The following is a 20,565-nucleotide window of genomic DNA, read 5'->3' as shown; positions in this document are numbered from 1 at the left end:
ACCGAGCGCGCACTGGCCGAGGTGCACACCGATTTCACCTGGGTGCGCGCGCAGCACCTCGGGCGCACCGGGGTGCGCGCACAACGCCCGGGTTGCACCGTGGCCTGTGTGCTCGGGGCGCCTCGGGTGCGCGCTCGGTGTCGCCCCCCGCGCGCGCGGTAGTGCGGGCAGCGCACCCCGGCCCGGCCCGGCCCCGACGAGAACGCAAACGGGCAAAAGGTTTATTCAAATAGCATTGCGACGCCCGGCGAAAAACTAAAAAAGGGTGCAACACCGGGACTTCCCGGGAGGTCACCCATCCCAGTACTACTCCGGCCCAAGCGCGCTTAACTGCGGAGTTCTGATGGGATCCGGTGCACTAACGCTGGTATGATCGCACCCGTTATGAGCTTGTCGCAGTGTGTACTTAGCAAACCGCGACCCACGTGCGAATCCACCCCGGCCACCCACCCCCGTCGAGGTGCACACCCTCCCTCGCGAAGTGCGCCCCGTTCGCCAAGTGTGAGCCCTGCCCGGGTGCGCGCACCTTGCTAGGGCGTCGGGTGTGCACCCGGCCCGGCCTACGTGCGTGCACCTGGAGGGGGCGTCGTGTGCGTGCAGTGTCCCGTCTGCAACGCGGTGCCCACACACCACCTCGGGCGCAACGACCTGCGCTCACATGTGGGCCGAGTGCACCTTGGTGCATGTTCGGGGCGCCTCGGGTGCACGCTCGATCTTGCCCCGGTGCACCAAGGCGCTCGGTTTGCCCCGGGTGCGCACTTGGTGCAAGGTGGGCACCCAAAATAGGGATCAAGCACCAAAACACAAGTTTCGGGATGCAAAATGGGACCCAAGGACCACAAATGCGTTCCAAGACCCATGATGGGTCCACGAGAACAAAAATGTGTTCCGAGACTTAATAAACAAATATTGGGTTTTAGGAGAAGAAACATGCTCTGATGCCCAAAACGAGAATCGACCCCGAAAAGGCCACAGGCCAAAAGTGGGATGCGAGACAAAAAAAAATGGGACCCGAGGACCAAAATTGGGTTCCCAGGTCGAAGACAGGGCAACCGGACAAGAAACGACCTCTAAGGCTCGAAATGAGTCCCGACGACTAAAACTTGACAAGAAGCACCCATCAGGCACCCAACTCGACACCCATGGGATGCCGACCCACCCGGGCTTCCACCTAGCACACCTTGGCACCCACCCACCCTCGCACCCAACCTCGCACCCAACTTAGCACCTTTGAACCCACATTGGCACTCACCCTGACCCTGGCACCTTGGAACCCACATTGGCACTCACCTTGACCCTGGCACCCACCTTTGCACTCACCTTGGGACCCACCCTGGCTCCCACCTCGGCACCCACCCAGACACCCACCTTGGTTCCTTGGCACCCACCTTGGATCCTTGGCACCCACCCCGACACCCACCTTGGCACGCAACTTGGCTACTTGCCACCCACCTTGGCTCCTTGACGCCCACCCCGACAACCACCCCGTGACCTACCCTGGCTAGGGTTGGTGCACACCCACCCTGGTGCCCACCTTGGCACCCACCCTATGACCCACCTTGGCACGCACCTTAGTACCCACCCCGTTACCCACCCTAGGACCCACCCCGTGACCCACCTTGGCCAGGGTGGGTGCCTTGGTGCGCACAACTTGCCTGGGCTGCACACCAGGGCGGGCTCAAGATGGCACCCGCGTTCCGTTTTTTTCACTATCTTTCAAAACGGAAATTTTAAAATCTCATTTTTTTCTTTTTTTTGCCTTTTCTGGAAATTAGTGAAGGCAGCGCATCAAAGGTGCGCAATGCTGGTGCGAACCCGGGAGCGCTCCGATGTGTGCTCCAAGGTGCGGCGTGCACGAAGTCCGAGCCCGGTTTGCCCCGGGTGCGCACCTCGCGTGCACCTTCGCCGGGGTGAGCACCTTGGCTGGGTTGCGCGCCCTGGTGCGTACCAAGGAGCGCTCTGAAGTGTGCTCCAAGGTGCGGCGTGCACGAAGTCGGAGCCCGGTTTGCCCCGGGTGTGCACCTCGGGTGCGCACCTCGCGTGCACCTTCGCTGCGGTGGGCACCTTGGCTGGGTTGCGCGCCTTGGTGGGCACCATGCAGTGCACGAAGTCGGAGCCCGGTTTGCCCCGGGCGCGCACCTCCGCCAGGGTGGGCACCTTGGTGCGCACAACTTGCCTGGGCTGCGCATCAGGAAGGGCTCAAGATGGCACCCGCGTTCCGTTTTTTTCACTATCTTTCAGAACGGAAATTTTAAAATATCGTTTTTTTTTGCCTTTTCTGGAAATTAGTGAAGGCAGCGCATCAAAGGTGCGCAACGCTGGTGCGAACCTGGGAGCGCTCCGATGTGTGCTCCAAGGTGCGGCGTGCACGAAGTCGGAGCCCGGTTTGCCTCGGGTGCGCCCTGGTGGGCACCATGGTGCGCACCAAGGAGCGCTCCGAAGTGTGCTCCAAGGTGCGGCCTGCACGAAGTCGGAGCCCGGTTTGCCCCGGGTGTGCACCTCGGGTGGGCACCTTGGTGCGCATGCCTTGCCTGGGCTGCGCACCAGGGCGGGCTCAAGATGGCACCCGCGTTCCTTTTTTTTCACTATCTTTCAAAACGGAAATTTTAAAATCTCATTTTTTTTTGCCTTTTTCTGGAAATTAGTGAAGGCAGCGCATCAAAGGTGCGCACCTCGCTGCCCACCACGGTGCGCAACGCCGGTGGGCACCCGGGAGTGCTTCGAAGTGTGCTCCAAGGTGCTGCGTGCACGTTGTCGGAGCCCGGTTTGCCCCGGGTGCGCACCTCGCGTGCACCTTCGTCGGGGTGGGCACCTTGGCTTGGTTTGCCCCGGCTGCGCTCCGAAGCGGGGTTATTGGAGCGCCGCCTCTTTTTTTGTCGGAGCGTTTGGTGGGGTTTCTCGCATTGGCTCTTCCGAGGCCCGGTTGCCACCCTGGCGCGCACGAAGTCGGAAGTAGGGTTAATTGCCCGGGTGCGCACCTTTGCCAGGGTGGCACCTTACCTGGGCTGCGCACCAGGGCGGGCTCAAGATGGCACGCGCGTTCCGTTTTTTTCACTATCTTTCAAAACGGAAATTTTAAAATCTCCTTTTTTTTTTGCCTTTTCTGGAAATTAGTGAAGGCAGCGCATCAAAGGTGCGCACCTCGCTGCCCACCTTGGTGTGCTCTGAGGTGCGCACCCGGGAGCGCTACGAAGTGTGCTCCAAGGTGCGGCGTGCACGTTGTCGGAGCCCGGTTTGCCCCGGGTGCGCACCTCGCCTGCACCTTGGCCGGGGTGGGCACCTTGGCTGGGTTTGCCCAGGGTGCGCTCCGAAGCGGGGTTACTGGAGCGCCCCCTCTTTTTTTGTCAGAGAGTTTGGTGGGGTTTCTCGCATTGGCTCTTCCCAGGCCCGGTTGTTGGGTGCGCTCCCACCCTGGCGCGCGCGAAGTTGGAAGTTGGGTTAATTGCCCGGGCGCGCACCTTCGCCAGGGTGGGCACCTTGGTGCGCAAACCTTGGCTGGGCTGCGCACCAGGGCGGGCTCAAGATGGCACCAGCATTCCCTTTTTCTCACTATCTTTCAAAACGGAAATTTTAAAATCTCGTTTTTTTTTTGCCTTTTATGGAAATTAGTGAAGGCATCGCATCAAAGGTGCGCACCTCGCTGCCCACCTTGGTGTGCTCCGAGGTGCCCACCACGGTGCGCAACGCCGGTGCGAACCCGGGAGCGCCCCGATGTGTGCTCCAAGGTGCGGCGTGCACGAAGTCGGACCCCGGTTTGCCCCGGGTGCGCACCTCGCGTGCACCTTGGTGCGCACACCTTGGCTGGGTTGCGCGGCCTGGTGGGCACCATGGTGCGCACCAAGGAGCGCTCCGAAGTGTGCTCCAAGGTGCGGCGTGCACGAAGTCGGAGCCCGGTTTGCCCCGGGTGCGCACCTTCGCCGCGGTGGGCACCATGGCGTGCACGAAGTCGGAGCCCGGTTTGCCCCGGGTGCGCACCTCGCGTGCACCTTCGCCGGGGTGGGCACCTCGGCTGGGTTGCGCGCCCTGGTGCGCACCAAGGAGCGCTCTGAAGTGTGCTCCAAGGTGCGGCGTGCACGAAGTCGGAGCCCGGTTTGCCCCGGGTGTGCACCTCGCGTGCACCTTCGCTGCGGTGGGCACCTTGGCTGGGTTGCGCGCCTTGGTGGGCACCATGCAGTGCACGAAGTCGGAGCCCGGTTTGCCCCGGGCGCGCACCTCCGCCAGGGTGGGCACCTTGGTGCGCACAACTTGCCTGGGCTGCGCACCAGGAAGGGCTCAAGATGGCACCCGCGTTCCGTTTTTTTCACTATCTTTCAGAACGGAAATTTTAAAATATCGTTTTTTTTTGCCTTTTCTGGAAATTAGTGAAGGCAGCGCATCAAAGGTGCGCAACGCTGGTGCGAACCTGGGAGCGCTCCGATGTGTGCTCCAAGGTGCGGCGTGCACGAAGTCGGACCCCGGTTTGCCCCGGGTGCGCACCTCGCGTGCACCTTGGTGCGCACACCTTGGCTGGGTTGCGCGCCCTGGTGGGCACCATGGTGCGCACCAAGGAGCGCTCCGAAGTGTGCTCCAAGGTGCGGCGTGCACGAAGTCGGAGCCCGGTTTGCCCCGGGTGCGCACCTCGCGTGCACCTTCGCCGCGGTGGGCACCATGGCGTGCACGAAGTCGGAGCCCGGTTTGCCCCGGGTGCGCACCTCGCGTGCACCTTCGCCGGGGTGGGCACCTTAGTGTGCAGACCTTGGCTGGGTTGCGCGCCCTGGTGGGCACCATGGTGCGCACCAAGGAGCGCTCCGAAGTGTGCTCCAAGGTGCGGCCTGCACGAAGTCGGAGCCCGGTTTGCCCCGGGTGTGCACCTCGGGTGGGCACCTTGGTGCGCATGCCTTGCCTGGGCTGCGCACCAGGGCGGGCTCAAGATGGCACCCGCGTTCCTTTTTTTTCACTATCTTTCAAAACGGAAATTTTAAAATCTCATTTTTTTTTGCCTTTTTCTGGAAATTAGTGAAGGCAGCGCATCAAAGGTGCGCACCTCGCTGCCCACCACGGTGCGCAACGCCGGTGGGCACCCGGGAGTGCTTCGAAGTGTGCTCCAAGGTGCTGCGTGCACGTTGTCGGAGCCCGGTTTGCCCCGGGTGCGCACCTCGCGTGCACCTTCGTCGGGGTGGGCACCTTGGCTGGGTTTGCCCCGGCTGCGCTCCGAAGCGGGGTTATTGGAGCGCCGCCTCTTTTTTTGTCGGAGCGTTTGGTGGGGTTTCTCGCATTGGCTCTTCCGAGGCCCGGTTGCCACCCTGGCGCGCACGAAGTCGGAAGTAGGGTTAATTGCCCGGGTGCGCACCTTTGCCAGGGTGGGCACCTTACCTGGGCTGCGCACCAGGGCGGGCTCAAGATGGCACGCGCGTTCCGTTTTTTTCACTATCTTTCAAAACGGAAATTTTAAAATCTCCTTTTTTTTTTGCCTTTTCTGGAAATTAGTGAAGGCAGCGCATCAAAGGTGCGCACCTCGCTGCCCACCTTGGTGTGCTCTGAGGTGCGCACCCGGGAGCGCTACGAAGTGTGCTCCAAGGTGCGGCGTGCACGTTGTCGGAGCCCGGTTTGCCCCGGGTGCGCACCTCGCCTGCACCTTGGCCGGGGTGGGCACCTTGGCTGGGTTTGCCCAGGGTGCGCTCCGAAGCGGGGTTACTGGAGCGCCCCCTCTTTTTTTGTCAGAGCGTTTGGTGGGGTTTCTCGCATTGGCTCTTCCCAGGCCCGGTTGTTGGGTGCGCTCCCACCCTGGCGCGCGCGAAGTTGGAAGTTGGGTTAATTGCCCGGGCGCGCACCTTCGCCAGGGTGGGCACCTTGGTGCGCACACCTTGGCTGGGCTGCGCACCAGGGCGGGCTCAAGATGGCACCAGCATTCCCTTTTTCTCACTATCTTTCAAAACGGAAATTTTAAAATCTCGTTTTTTTTTTGCCTTTTATGGAAATTAGTGAAGGCATCGCATCAAAGGTGCGCACCTCGCTGCCCACCTTGGTGTGCTCCGAGGTGCCCACCACGGTGCGCAACGCCGGTGCGAACCCGGGAGCGCCCCGATGTGTGCTCCAAGGTGCGGCGTGCACGAAGTCGGACCCCGGTTTGCCCCGGGTGCGCACCTCGCGTGCACCTTGGTGCGCACACCTTGGCTGGGTTGCGCGGCCTGGTGGGCACCATGGTGCGCACCAAGGAGCGCTCCGAAGTGTGCTCCAAGGTGCGGCGTGCACGAAGTCGGAGCCCGGTTTGCCCCGGGTACGCACCTCGCGTGCACCTTCGCCGGGGTGGGCACCTCGGCTGGGTTGCGCGCCCTGGTGCGCACCAAGGAGCGCTCCGAAGTGTGCTCCAAGGTGCGGCGTGCACGAAGTCGGAGCCCGGTTTGCCCCGGGTGCGCACCTTCGCCGCGGTGCGCACCATGGCGTGCACGAAGTCGGAGCCCGGTTTGCCCCGGGTGCGCACCTCGCGTGCACCTTCGGCGGGGTTGCGCGCCCTGGTGGGCACCATGGTGCGCACCAAGGAGCGCTCCGAAGTGTGCTCCAAGGTGCGGCGTGCACGAAGTCGGAGCCCGGTTTGCCCCGGGTGCGCACCTCGCGTGCACCTTCGGCGGGGTTGCGCGCCCTGGTGGGCACCATGGTGCGCACCAAGGAGCGCTCCGAAGTGTGCTCCAAGGTGCGGCGTGCACGAAGTCGGAGCCCGGTTTGCCCCGGGTGCGCACCTCGCGTGCACCTTCGCCGCGGTGGGCACCATGGCGTGCACGAAGTCGGAGCCCGGTTTGCCCCGGGTGCGCACCTCGCGTGCACCTTCGCCGGGGTGGGCACCTCGGCTGGGTTGCGCGCCCTGGTGCGCACCAAGGAGCGCTCCGAAGTGTGCTCCAAGGTGCGGCGTGCACGAAGTCGGAGCCCGGTTTGCCCCGGGTGCGCACCTCGCGTGCACCTTCGCCAGGGTGGGCACCTCGGTGCGCACACCTTCTCAATGTTTTCTTGCCTTTTCTGGAAATTGGTGAAGGCAGCGCATCAAAGGTGCGCACCTCGGTGTGCTCCGAGGTGCGAACCCGAGAGCGCTCCGAGGTGCCCACGAAGTCGAAAGTCGGGTTAATTGCATTGTTTTCCCCGGGTGCGCTCCGAGGTGCGCAACATCGGCGCGCACCAAGGAGGGCTCCGAAGTGTGCTCCAAGGTGCGCACGATGGCGTGCACCTCTGGTGCGCACGATTCGGAGCTCGGTTTGACCGGGGTGCGCACACCTTGGCTGGGTTGCGCACCTTTTGTGCGCTCCAAGGTGCGCACGAAGTCGGAGCTCGGTTTGCCCCGGGTGCGCACCTTCGCCAGGGTGCGCACCTTGATGCGCACGCCTTGGCTGGGCTGCGCACCTTGGTGGGCGCCATGGTGCGCACCTTTCGTGCGCTCCAAGGTGCGCACGAAGTCGGAGCTCGGTTTGCCCCGGGTGCGCACCTTGGTGGGCGCCATGGTGCACTCCGAGGTGCCCAAGATTGGTGCGCACCAAGGAGCGCTCCGAAGTGCGCTCCAAGGTGCGCGCGAAGTCGAAAGTTGGGTTAATTGTCCGGTTTGCCTCGGGTGCGCACCTTGCGTGCACCTTCGCCAGGGTGGGCGCCTTGGTGCGCACACCTTGGCTGGGCTGCGCACACCTTGGCACCCGCGTTTCCTTCATTTTAAATTTTTTTTTTTTACAATCTCTCAAGTGGGAAATTCTATAATCTCAACTTTTTTTGCCTTTTCAGGAAACTTTTGAATGGAGCGCATCATTGGTGCGCTCCGAAGTGTGCTCCAAAGCTCTCTCCAGCTGCGTGCACCTGCCCCGGCCGCGCACCCGGCCCCGCCCAGCTTCGCTCACCTGTCCCGGGCGTCTGGTGCGGAACCTTAGAGTAAGAAACATCACCGTGCACCTTGGCCAACGTGCGCGACTCGACCGAGCGCGCACTGGCCGAGGTGCACACCGATTTCACCTGGGTGCGCGCGCAGCACCTCGGGCGCACCGGGGTGCGCGCACAACGCCCGGGTTGCACCGTGGCCTGTGTGCTCGGGGCGCCTCGGGTGCGCGCTCGGTGTCGCCCCCGCGCGCGCGGTAGTGCGGGCAGCGCACCCCGGCCCGGCCCGGCCCCGACGAGAACGCAAACGGGCAAAAGGTTTATTCAAATAGCATTGCGACGCCCGGCGAAAAACTAAAAAAGGGTGCAACACCGGGACTTCCCGGGAGGTCACCCATCCCAGTACTACTCCGGCCCAAGCGCGCTTAACTGCGGAGTTCTGATGGGATCCGGTGCACTAACGCTGGTATGATCGCACCCGTTATGAGCTTGTCGCAGTGTGTACTTAGCAAACCGCGACCCACGTGCGAATCCACCCCGACCACCCACCCCCGTCGAGGTGCACACCCTCCCTCGCGAAGTGCGCCCCGTTCGCCAAGTGTGAGCCCTGCCCGGGTGCGCGCACCTTGCTAGGGCGTCGGGTGTGCACCCGGCCCGGCCTACGTGCGTGCACCTGGAGGGGGCGTCGTGTGCGTGCAGTGTCCCGTCTGCAACGCGGTGCCCACACACCACCTCGGGCGCAACGACCTGCGCTCACATGTGGGCCGAGTGCACCTTGGTGCATGTTCGGGGCGCCTCGGGTGCACGCTCGATCTTGCCCCGGTGCACCAAGGCGCTCGGTTTGCCCCGGGTGCGCACTTGGTGCAAGGTGGGCACCCAAAATAGGGATCAAGCACCAAAACACAAGTTTCGGGATGCAAAATGGGACCCAAGGACCACAAATGCGTTCCAAGACCCATGATGGGTCCACGAGAACAAAAATGTGTTCCGAGACTTAATAAACAAATATTGGGTTTTAGGAGAAGAAACATGCTCTGATGCCCAAAACGAGAATCGACCCCGAAAAGGCCACAGGCCAAAAGTGGGATGCGAGACAAAAAAAAATGGGACCCGAGGACCAAAATTGGGTTCCCAGGTCGAAGACAGGGCAACCGGACAAGAAACGACCTCTAAGGCTCGAAATGAGTCCCGACGACTAAAACTTGACAAGAAGCACCCATCAGGCACCCAACTCGACACCCATGGGATGCCGACCCACCCGGGCTTCCACCTAGCACACCTTGGCACCCACCCACCCTCGCACCCAACCTCGCACCCAACTTAGCACCTTTGAACCCACATTGGCACTCACCCTGACCCTGGCACCTTGGAACCCACATTGGCACTCACCTTGACCCTGGCACCCACCTTTGCACTCACCTTGGGACCCACCCTGGCTCCCACCTCGGCACCCACCCAGACACCCACCTTGGTTCCTTGGCACCCACCTTGGATCCTTGGCACCCACCCCGACACCCACCTTGGCACGCAACTTGGCTACTTGCCACCCACCTTGGCTCCTTGACGCCCACCCCGACAACCACCCCGTGACCTACCCTGGCTAGGGTTGGTGCACACCCACCCTGGTGCCCACCTTGGCACCCACCCTATGACCCACCTTGGCACGCACCTTAGTACCCACCCCGTTACCCACCCTAGGACCCACCCCGTGACCCACCTTGGCCAGGGTGGGTGCCTTGGTGCGCACAACTTGCCTGGGCTGCACACCAGGGCGGGCTCAAGATGGCACCCGCGTTCCGTTTTTTTCACTATCTTTCAAAACGGAAATTTTAAAATCTCATTTTTTTCTTTTTTTTGCCTTTTCTGGAAATTAGTGAAGGCAGCGCATCAAAGGTGCGCAATGCTGGTGCGAACCCGGGAGCGCTCCGATGTGTGCTCCAAGGTGCGGCGTGCACGAAGTCCGAGCCCGGTTTGCCCCGGGTGCGCACCTCGCGTGCACCTTCGCCGGGGTGAGCACCTTGGCTGGGTTGCGCGCCCTGGTGCGTACCAAGGAGCGCTCTGAAGTGTGCTCCAAGGTGCGGCGTGCACGAAGTCGGAGCCCGGTTTGCCCCGGGTGTGCACCTCGGGTGCGCACCTCGCGTGCACCTTCGCTGCGGTGGGCACCTTGGCTGGGTTGCGCGCCTTGGTGGGCACCATGCAGTGCACGAAGTCGGAGCCCGGTTTGCCCCGGGCGCGCACCTCCGCCAGGGTGGGCACCTTGGTGCGCACAACTTGCCTGGGCTGCGCATCAGGAAGGGCTCAAGATGGCACCCGCGTTCCGTTTTTTTCACTATCTTTCAGAACGGAAATTTTAAAATATCGTTTTTTTTTGCCTTTTCTGGAAATTAGTGAAGGCAGCGCATCAAAGGTGCGCAACGCTGGTGCGAACCTGGGAGCGCTCCGATGTGTGCTCCAAGGTGCGGCGTGCACGAAGTCGGAGCCCGGTTTGCCTCGGGTGCGCCCTGGTGGGCACCATGGTGCGCACCAAGGAGCGCTCCGAAGTGTGCTCCAAGGTGCGGCCTGCACGAAGTCGGAGCCCGGTTTGCCCCGGGTGTGCACCTCGGGTGGGCACCTTGGTGCGCATGCCTTGCCTGGGCTGCGCACCAGGGCGGGCTCAAGATGGCACCCGCGTTCCTTTTTTTTCACTATCTTTCAAAACGGAAATTTTAAAATCTCATTTTTTTTTGCCTTTTTCTGGAAATTAGTGAAGGCAGCGCATCAAAGGTGCGCACCTCGCTGCCCACCACGGTGCGCAACGCCGGTGGGCACCCGGGAGTGCTTCGAAGTGTGCTCCAAGGTGCTGCGTGCACGTTGTCGGAGCCCGGTTTGCCCCGGGTGCGCACCTCGCGTGCACCTTCGTCGGGGTGGGCACCTTGGCTTGGTTTGCCCCGGCTGCGCTCCGAAGCGGGGTTATTGGAGCGCCGCCTCTTTTTTTGTCGGAGCGTTTGGTGGGGTTTCTCGCATTGGCTCTTCCGAGGCCCGGTTGCCACCCTGGCGCGCACGAAGTCGGAAGTAGGGTTAATTGCCCGGGTGCGCACCTTTGCCAGGGTGGCACCTTACCTGGGCTGCGCACCAGGGCGGGCTCAAGATGGCACGCGCGTTCCGTTTTTTTCACTATCTTTCAAAACGGAAATTTTAAAATCTCCTTTTTTTTTTGCCTTTTCTGGAAATTAGTGAAGGCAGCGCATCAAAGGTGCGCACCTCGCTGCCCACCTTGGTGTGCTCTGAGGTGCGCACCCGGGAGCGCTACGAAGTGTGCTCCAAGGTGCGGCGTGCACGTTGTCGGAGCCCGGTTTGCCCCGGGTGCGCACCTCGCCTGCACCTTGGCCGGGGTGGGCACCTTGGCTGGGTTTGCCCAGGGTGCGCTCCGAAGCGGGGTTACTGGAGCGCCCCCTCTTTTTTTGTCAGAGAGTTTGGTGGGGTTTCTCGCATTGGCTCTTCCCAGGCCCGGTTGTTGGGTGCGCTCCCACCCTGGCGCGCGCGAAGTTGGAAGTTGGGTTAATTGCCCGGGCGCGCACCTTCGCCAGGGTGGGCACCTTGGTGCGCAAACCTTGGCTGGGCTGCGCACCAGGGCGGGCTCAAGATGGCACCAGCATTCCCTTTTTCTCACTATCTTTCAAAACGGAAATTTTAAAATCTCGTTTTTTTTTTGCCTTTTATGGAAATTAGTGAAGGCATCGCATCAAAGGTGCGCACCTCGCTGCCCACCTTGGTGTGCTCCGAGGTGCCCACCACGGTGCGCAACGCCGGTGCGAACCCGGGAGCGCCCCGATGTGTGCTCCAAGGTGCGGCGTGCACGAAGTCGGACCCCGGTTTGCCCCGGGTGCGCACCTCGCGTGCACCTTGGTGCGCACACCTTGGCTGGGTTGCGCGGCCTGGTGGGCACCATGGTGCGCACCAAGGAGCGCTCCGAAGTGTGCTCCAAGGTGCGGCGTGCACGAAGTCGGAGCCCGGTTTGCCCCGGGTGCGCACCTTCGCCGCGGTGGGCACCATGGCGTGCACGAAGTCGGAGCCCGGTTTGCCCCGGGTGCGCACCTCGCGTGCACCTTCGCCGGGGTGGGCACCTCGGCTGGGTTGCGCGCCCTGGTGCGCACCAAGGAGCGCTCTGAAGTGTGCTCCAAGGTGCGGCGTGCACGAAGTCGGAGCCCGGTTTGCCCCGGGTGTGCACCTCGCGTGCACCTTCGCTGCGGTGGGCACCTTGGCTGGGTTGCGCGCCTTGGTGGGCACCATGCAGTGCACGAAGTCGGAGCCCGGTTTGCCCCGGGCGCGCACCTCCGCCAGGGTGGGCACCTTGGTGCGCACAACTTGCCTGGGCTGCGCACCAGGAAGGGCTCAAGATGGCACCCGCGTTCCGTTTTTTTCACTATCTTTCAGAACGGAAATTTTAAAATATCGTTTTTTTTTGCCTTTTCTGGAAATTAGTGAAGGCAGCGCATCAAAGGTGCGCAACGCTGGTGCGAACCTGGGAGCGCTCCGATGTGTGCTCCAAGGTGCGGCGTGCACGAAGTCGGACCCCGGTTTGCCCCGGGTGCGCACCTCGCGTGCACCTTGGTGCGCACACCTTGGCTGGGTTGCGCGCCCTGGTGGGCACCATGGTGCGCACCAAGGAGCGCTCCGAAGTGTGCTCCAAGGTGCGGCGTGCACGAAGTCGGAGCCCGGTTTGCCCCGGGTGCGCACCTCGCGTGCACCTTCGCCGCGGTGGGCACCATGGCGTGCACGAAGTCGGAGCCCGGTTTGCCCCGGGTGCGCACCTCGCGTGCACCTTCGCCGGGGTGGGCACCTTAGTGTGCAGACCTTGGCTGGGTTGCGCGCCCTGGTGGGCACCATGGTGCGCACCAAGGAGCGCTCCGAAGTGTGCTCCAAGGTGCGGCCTGCACGAAGTCGGAGCCCGGTTTGCCCCGGGTGTGCACCTCGGGTGGGCACCTTGGTGCGCATGCCTTGCCTGGGCTGCGCACCAGGGCGGGCTCAAGATGGCACCCGCGTTCCTTTTTTTTCACTATCTTTCAAAACGGAAATTTTAAAATCTCATTTTTTTTTGCCTTTTTCTGGAAATTAGTGAAGGCAGCGCATCAAAGGTGCGCACCTCGCTGCCCACCACGGTGCGCAACGCCGGTGGGCACCCGGGAGTGCTTCGAAGTGTGCTCCAAGGTGCTGCGTGCACGTTGTCGGAGCCCGGTTTGCCCCGGGTGCGCACCTCGCGTGCACCTTCGTCGGGGTGGGCACCTTGGCTGGGTTTGCCCCGGCTGCGCTCCGAAGCGGGGTTATTGGAGCGCCGCCTCTTTTTTTGTCGGAGCGTTTGGTGGGGTTTCTCGCATTGGCTCTTCCGAGGCCCGGTTGCCACCCTGGCGCGCACGAAGTCGGAAGTAGGGTTAATTGCCCGGGTGCGCACCTTTGCCAGGGTGGGCACCTTACCTGGGCTGCGCACCAGGGCGGGCTCAAGATGGCACGCGCGTTCCGTTTTTTTCACTATCTTTCAAAACGGAAATTTTAAAATCTCCTTTTTTTTTTGCCTTTTCTGGAAATTAGTGAAGGCAGCGCATCAAAGGTGCGCACCTCGCTGCCCACCTTGGTGTGCTCTGAGGTGCGCACCCGGGAGCGCTACGAAGTGTGCTCCAAGGTGCGGCGTGCACGTTGTCGGAGCCCGGTTTGCCCCGGGTGCGCACCTCGCCTGCACCTTGGCCGGGGTGGGCACCTTGGCTGGGTTTGCCCAGGGTGCGCTCCGAAGCGGGGTTACTGGAGCGCCCCCTCTTTTTTTGTCAGAGCGTTTGGTGGGGTTTCTCGCATTGGCTCTTCCCAGGCCCGGTTGTTGGGTGCGCTCCCACCCTGGCGCGCGCGAAGTTGGAAGTTGGGTTAATTGCCCGGGCGCGCACCTTCGCCAGGGTGGGCACCTTGGTGCGCACACCTTGGCTGGGCTGCGCACCAGGGCGGGCTCAAGATGGCACCAGCATTCCCTTTTTCTCACTATCTTTCAAAACGGAAATTTTAAAATCTCGTTTTTTTTTTGCCTTTTATGGAAATTAGTGAAGGCATCGCATCAAAGGTGCGCACCTCGCTGCCCACCTTGGTGTGCTCCGAGGTGCCCACCACGGTGCGCAACGCCGGTGCGAACCCGGGAGCGCCCCGATGTGTGCTCCAAGGTGCGGCGTGCACGAAGTCGGACCCCGGTTTGCCCCGGGTGCGCACCTCGCGTGCACCTTGGTGCGCACACCTTGGCTGGGTTGCGCGGCCTGGTGGGCACCATGGTGCGCACCAAGGAGCGCTCCGAAGTGTGCTCCAAGGTGCGGCGTGCACGAAGTCGGAGCCCGGTTTGCCCCGGGTACGCACCTCGCGTGCACCTTCGCCGGGGTGGGCACCTCGGCTGGGTTGCGCGCCCTGGTGCGCACCAAGGAGCGCTCCGAAGTGTGCTCCAAGGTGCGGCGTGCACGAAGTCGGAGCCCGGTTTGCCCCGGGTGCGCACCTTCGCCGCGGTGCGCACCATGGCGTGCACGAAGTCGGAGCCCGGTTTGCCCCGGGTGCGCACCTCGCGTGCACCTTCGGCGGGGTTGCGCGCCCTGGTGGGCACCATGGTGCGCACCAAGGAGCGCTCCGAAGTGTGCTCCAAGGTGCGGCGTGCACGAAGTCGGAGCCCGGTTTGCCCCGGGTGCGCACCTCGCGTGCACCTTCGGCGGGGTTGCGCGCCCTGGTGGGCACCATGGTGCGCACCAAGGAGCGCTCCGAAGTGTGCTCCAAGGTGCGGCGTGCACGAAGTCGGAGCCCGGTTTGCCCCGGGTGCGCACCTCGCGTGCACCTTCGCCGCGGTGGGCACCATGGCGTGCACGAAGTCGGAGCCCGGTTTGCCCCGGGTGCGCACCTCGCGTGCACCTTCGCCGGGGTGGGCACCTCGGCTGGGTTGCGCGCCCTGGTGCGCACCAAGGAGCGCTCCGAAGTGTGCTCCAAGGTGCGGCGTGCACGAAGTCGGAGCCCGGTTTGCCCCGGGTGCGCACCTCGCGTGCACCTTCGCCAGGGTGGGCACCTCGGTGCGCACACCTTCTCAATGTTTTCTTGCCTTTTCTGGAAATTGGTGAAGGCAGCGCATCAAAGGTGCGCACCTCGGTGTGCTCCGAGGTGCGAACCCGAGAGCGCTCCGAGGTGCCCACGAAGTCGAAAGTCGGGTTAATTGCATTGTTTTCCCCGGGTGCGCTCCGAGGTGCGCAACATCGGCGCGCACCAAGGAGGGCTCCGAAGTGTGCTCCAAGGTGCGCACGATGGCGTGCACCTCTGGTGCGCACGATTCGGAGCTCGGTTTGACCGGGGTGCGCACACCTTGGCTGGGTTGCGCACCTTTTGTGCGCTCCAAGGTGCGCACGAAGTCGGAGCTCGGTTTGCCCCGGGTGCGCACCTTCGCCAGGGTGCGCACCTTGATGCGCACGCCTTGGCTGGGCTGCGCACCTTGGTGGGCGCCATGGTGCGCACCTTTCGTGCGCTCCAAGGTGCGCACGAAGTCGGAGCTCGGTTTGCCCCGGGTGCGCACCTTGGTGGGCGCCATGGTGCACTCCGAGGTGCCCAAGATTGGTGCGCACCAAGGAGCGCTCCGAAGTGCGCTCCAAGGTGCGCGCGAAGTCGAAAGTTGGGTTAATTGTCCGGTTTGCCTCGGGTGCGCACCTTGCGTGCACCTTCGCCAGGGTGGGCGCCTTGGTGCGCACACCTTGGCTGGGCTGCGCACACCTTGGCACCCGCGTTTCCTTCATTTTAAATTTTTTTTTTTTACAATCTCTCAAGTGGGAAATTCTATAATCTCAACTTTTTTTGCCTTTTCAGGAAACTTTTGAATGGAGCGCATCATTGGTGCGCTCCGAAGTGTGCTCCAAAGCTCTCTCCAGCTGCGTGCACCTGCCCCGGCCGCGCACCCGGCCCCGCCCAGCTTCGCTCACCTGTCCCGGGCGTCTGGTGCGGAACCTTAGAGTAAGAAACATCACCGTGCACCTTGGCCAACGTGCGCGACTCGACCGAGCGCGCACTGGCCGAGGTGCACACCGATTTCACCTGGGTGCGCGCGCAGCACCTCGGGCGCACCGGGGTGCGCGCACAACGCCCGGGTTGCACCGTGGCCTGTGTGCTCGGGGCGCCTCGGGTGCGCGCTCGGTGTCGCCCCCGCGCGCGCGGTAGTGCGGGCAGCGCACCCCGGCCCGGCCCGGCCCCGACGAGAACGCAAACGGGCAAAAGGTTTATTCAAATAGCATTGCGACGCCCGGCGAAAAACTAAAAAAGGGTGCAACACCGGGACTTCCCGGGAGGTCACCCATCCCAGTACTACTCCGGCCCAAGCGCGCTTAACTGCGGAGTTCTGATGGGATCCGGTGCACTAACGCTGGTATGATCGCACCCGTTATGAGCTTGTCGCAGTGTGTACTTAGCAAACCGCGACCCACGTGCGAATCCACCCCGGCCACCCACCCCCGTCGAGGTGCACACCCTCCCTCGCGAAGTGCGCCCCGTTCGCCAAGTGTGAGCCCTGCCCGGGTGCGCGCACCTTGCTAGGGCGTCGGGTGTGCACCCGGCCCGGCCTACGTGCGTGCACCTGGAGGGGGCGTCGTGTGCGTGCAGTGTCCCGTCTGCAACGCGGTGCCCACACACCACCTCGGGCGCAACGACCTGCGCTCACATGTGGGCCGAGTGCACCTTGGTGCATGTTCGGGGCGCCTCGGGTGCACGCTCGATCTTGCCCCGGTGCACCAAGGCGCTCGGTTTGCCCCGGGTGCGCACTTGGTGCAAGGTGGGCACCCAAAATAGGGATCAAGCACCAAAACACAAGTTTCGGGATGCAAAATGGGACCCAAGGACCACAAATGCGTTCCAAGACCCATGATGGGTCCACGAGAACAAAAATGTGTTCCGAGACTTAATAAACAAATATTGGGTTTTAGGAGAAGAAACATGCTCTGATGCCCAAAACGAGAATCGACCCCGAAAAGGCCACAGGCCAAAAGTGGGATGCGAGACAAAAAAAAATGGGACCCGAGGACCAAAATTGGGTTCCCAGGTCGAAGACAGGGCAACCGGACAAGAAACGACCTCTAAGGCTCGAAATGAGTCCCGACGACTAAAACTTGACAAGAAGCACCCATCAGGCACCCAACTCGACACCCATGGGATGCCGACCCACCCGGGCTTCCACCTAGCACACCTTGGCACCCACCCACCCTCGCACCCAACCTCGCACCCAACTTAGCACCTTTGAACCCACATTGGCACTCACCCTGACCCTGGCACCTTGGAACCCACATTGGCACTCACCTTGACCCTGGCACCCACCTTTGCACTCACCTTGGGACCCACCCTGGCTCCCACCTCGGCACCCACCCAGACACCCACCTTGGTTCCTTGGCACCCACCTTGGATCCTTGGCACCCACCCCGACACCCACCTTGGCACGCAACTTGGCTACTTGCCACCCACCTTGGCTCCTTGACGCCCACCCCGACAACCACCCCGTGACCTACCCTGGCTAGGGTTGGTGCACACCCACCCTGGTGCCCACCTTGGCACCCACCCTATGACCCACCTTGGCACGCACCTTAGTACCCACCCCGTTACCCACCCTAGGACCCACCCCGTGACCCACCTTGGCCAGGGTGGGTGCCTTGGTGCGCACAACTTGCCTGGGCTGCACACCAGGGCGGGCTCAAGATGGCACCCGCGTTCCGTTTTTTTCACTATCTTTCAAAACGGAAATTTTAAAATCTCATTTTTTTCTTTTTTTTGCCTTTTCTGGAAATTAGTGAAGGCAGCGCATCAAAGGTGCGCAATGCTGGTGCGAACCCGGGAGCGCTCCGATGTGTGCTCCAAGGTGCGGCGTGCACGAAGTCCGAGCCCGGTTTGCCCCGGGTGCGCACCTCGCGTGCACCTTCGCCGGGGTGAGCACCTTGGCTGGGTTGCGCGCCCTGGTGCGTACCAAGGAGCGCTCTGAAGTGTGCTCCAAGGTGCGGCGTGCACGAAGTCGGAGCCCGGTTTGCCCCGGGTGTGCACCTCGGGTGCGCACCTCGCGTGCACCTTCGCTGCGGTGGGCACCTTGGCTGGGTTGCGCGCCTTGGTGGGCACCATGCAGTGCACGAAGTCGGAGCCCGGTTTGCCCCGGGCGCGCACCTCCGCCAGGGTGGGCACCTTGGTGCGCACAACTTGCCTGGGCTGCGCATCAGGAAGGGCTCAAGATGGCACCCGCGTTCCGTTTTTTTCACTATCTTTCAGAACGGAAATTTTAAAATATCGTTTTTTTTTGCCTTTTCTGGAAATTAGTGAAGGCAGCGCATCAAAGGTGCGCAACGCTGGTGCGAACCTGGGAGCGCTCCGATGTGTGCTCCAAGGTGCGGCGTGCACGAAGTCGGAGCCCGGTTTGCCTCGGGTGCGCCCTGGTGGGCACCATGGTGCGCACCAAGGAGCGCTCCGAAGTGTGCTCCAAGGTGCGGCCTGCACGAAGTCGGAGCCCGGTTTGCCCCGGGTGTGCACCTCGGGTGGGCACCTTGGTGCGCATGCCTTGCCTGGGCTGCGCACCAGGGCGGGCTCAAGATGGCACCCGCGTTCCTTTTTTTTCACTATCTTTCAAAACGGAAATTTTAAAATCTCATTTTTTTTTGCCTTTTTCTGGAAATTAGTGAAGGCAGCGCATCAAAGGTGCGCACCTCGCTGCCCACCACGGTGCGCAACGCCGGTGGGCACCCGGGAGTGCTTCGAAGTGTGCTCCAAGGTGCTGCGTGCACGTTGTCGGAGCCCGGTTTGCCCCGGGTGCGCACCTCGCGTGCACCTTCGTCGGGGTGGGCACCTTGGCTTGGTTTGCCCCGGCTGCGCTCCGAAGCGGGGTTATTGGAGCGCCGCCTCTTTTTTTGTCGGAGCGTTTGGTGGGGTTTCTCGCATTGGCTCTTCCGAGGCCCGGTTGCCACCCTGGCGCGCACGAAGTCGGAAGTAGGGTTAATTGCCCGGGTGCGCACCTTTGCCAGGGTGGCACCTTACCTGGGCTGCGCACCAGGGCGGGCTCAAGATGGCACGCGCGTTCCGTTTTTTTCACTATCTTTCAAAACGGAAATTTTAAAATCTCCTTTTTTTTTTGCCTTTTCTGGAAATTAGTGAAGGCAGCGCATCAAAGGTGCGCACCTCGCTGCCCACCTTGGTGTGCTCTGAGGTGCGCACCCGGGAGCGCTACGAAGTGTGCTCCAAGGTGCGGCGTGCACGTTGTCGGAGCCCGGTTTGCCCCGGGTGCGCACCTCGCCTGCACCTTGGCCGGGGTGGGCACCTTGGCTGGGTTTGCCCAGGGTGCGCTCCGAAGCGGGGTTACTGGAGCGCCCCCTCTTTTTTTGTCAGAGAGTTTGGTGGGGTTTCTCGCATTGGCTCTTCCCAGGCCCGGTTGTTGGGTGCGCTCCCACCCTGGCGCGCGCGAAGTTGGAAGTTGGGTTAATTGCCCGGGCGCGCACCTTCGCCAGGGTGGGCACCTTGGTGCGCAAACCTTGGCTGGGCTGCGCACCAGGGCGGGCTCAAGATGGCACCAGCATTCCCTTTTTCTCACTATCTTTCAAAACGGAAATTTTAAAATCTCGTTTTTTTTTTGCCTTTTATGGAAATTAGTGAAGGCATCGCATCAAAGGTGCGCACCTCGCTGCCCACCTTGGTGTGCTCCGAGGTGCCCACCACGGTGCGCAACGCCGGTGCGAACCCGGGAGCGCCCCGATGTGTGCTCCAAGGTGCGGCGTGCACGAAGTCGGACCCCGGTTTGCCCCGGGTGCGCACCTCGCGTGCACCTTGGTGCGCACACCTTGGCTGGGTTGCGCGGCCTGGTGGGCACCATGGTGCGCACCAAGGAGCGCTCCGAAGTGTGCTCCAAGGTGCGGCGTGCACGAAGTCGGAGCCCGGTTTGCCCCGGGTGCGCACCTTCGCCGCGGTGGGCACCATGGCGTGCACGAAGTCGGAGCCCGGTTTGCCCCGGGTGCGCACCTCGCGTGCACCTTCGCCGGGGTGGGCACCTCGGCTGGGTTGCGCGCCCTGGTGCGCACCAAGGAGCGCTCTGAAGTGTGCTCCAAGGTGCGGCGTGCACGAAGTCGGAGCCCGGTTTGCCCCGGGTGTGCACCTCGCGTGCACCTTCGCTGCGGTGGGCACCTTGGCTGGGTTGCGCGCCTTGGTGGGCACCATGCAGTGCACGAAGTCGGAGCCCGGTTTGCCCCGGGCGCGCACCTCCGCCAGGGTGGGCACCTTGGTGCGCACAACTTGCCTGGGCTGCGCACCAGGAAGGGCTCAAGATGGCACCCGCGTTCCGTTTTTTTCACTATCTTTCAGAACGGAAATTTTAAAATATCGTTTTTTTTTGCCTTTTCTGGAAATTAGTGAAGGCAGCGCATCAAAGGTGCGCAACGCTGGTGCGAACCTGGGAGCGCTCCGATGTGTGCTCCAAGGTGCGGCGTGCACGAAGTCGGACCCCGGTTTGCCCCGGGTGCGCACCTCGCGTGCACCTTGGTGCGCACACCTTGGCTGGGTTGCGCGCCCTGGTGGGCACCATGGTGCGCACCAAGGAGCGCTCCGAAGTGTGCTCCAAGGTGCGGCGTGCACGAAGTCGGAGCCCGGTTTGCCCCGGGTGCGCACCTCGCGTGCACCTTCGCCGCGGTGGGCACCATGGCGTGCACGAAGTCGGAGCCCGGTTTGCCCCGGGTGCGCACCTCGCGTGCACCTTCGCCGGGGTGGGCA

At 62.7% G+C, this 20,565-nt stretch overlaps 3 non-coding genes across 3 annotated transcripts; all 3 read right to left on the bottom strand.

Annotated features, from left to right (window-relative positions):
- Positions 1–262: 262 nt before the first annotated feature.
- On the bottom strand, positions 263–381 carry LOC131870329 (5S ribosomal RNA). Its single transcript, XR_009368650.1, has one exon. It is a non-coding gene; the product is annotated as a 5S ribosomal RNA (ribosomal RNA).
- Positions 382–8,185: 7,804 nt separating this feature from the next.
- LOC131870351 (5S ribosomal RNA) lies at positions 8,186–8,304 on the bottom strand. Its single transcript, XR_009368672.1, has one exon. It is a non-coding gene; the product is annotated as a 5S ribosomal RNA (ribosomal RNA).
- A 7,804-nt stretch (positions 8,305–16,108) lies between these two features.
- LOC131870350 (5S ribosomal RNA) lies at positions 16,109–16,227 on the bottom strand. Its single transcript, XR_009368671.1, has one exon. It is a non-coding gene; the product is annotated as a 5S ribosomal RNA (ribosomal RNA).
- Positions 16,228–20,565: the final 4,338 nt, after the last annotated feature.

Source organism: Cryptomeria japonica, unplaced genomic scaffold, assembly GCF_030272615.1.
Source record: "Cryptomeria japonica unplaced genomic scaffold, Sugi_1.0 HiC_scaffold_314, whole genome shotgun sequence".
In the NCBI taxonomy this organism is placed as follows: Eukaryota; Viridiplantae; Streptophyta; class Pinopsida; order Cupressales; family Cupressaceae; genus Cryptomeria; species Cryptomeria japonica.
The sequence above is the reverse complement of the archived record's forward strand: the minus strand, read 5'-3'. Positions and strand labels throughout refer to the sequence as shown.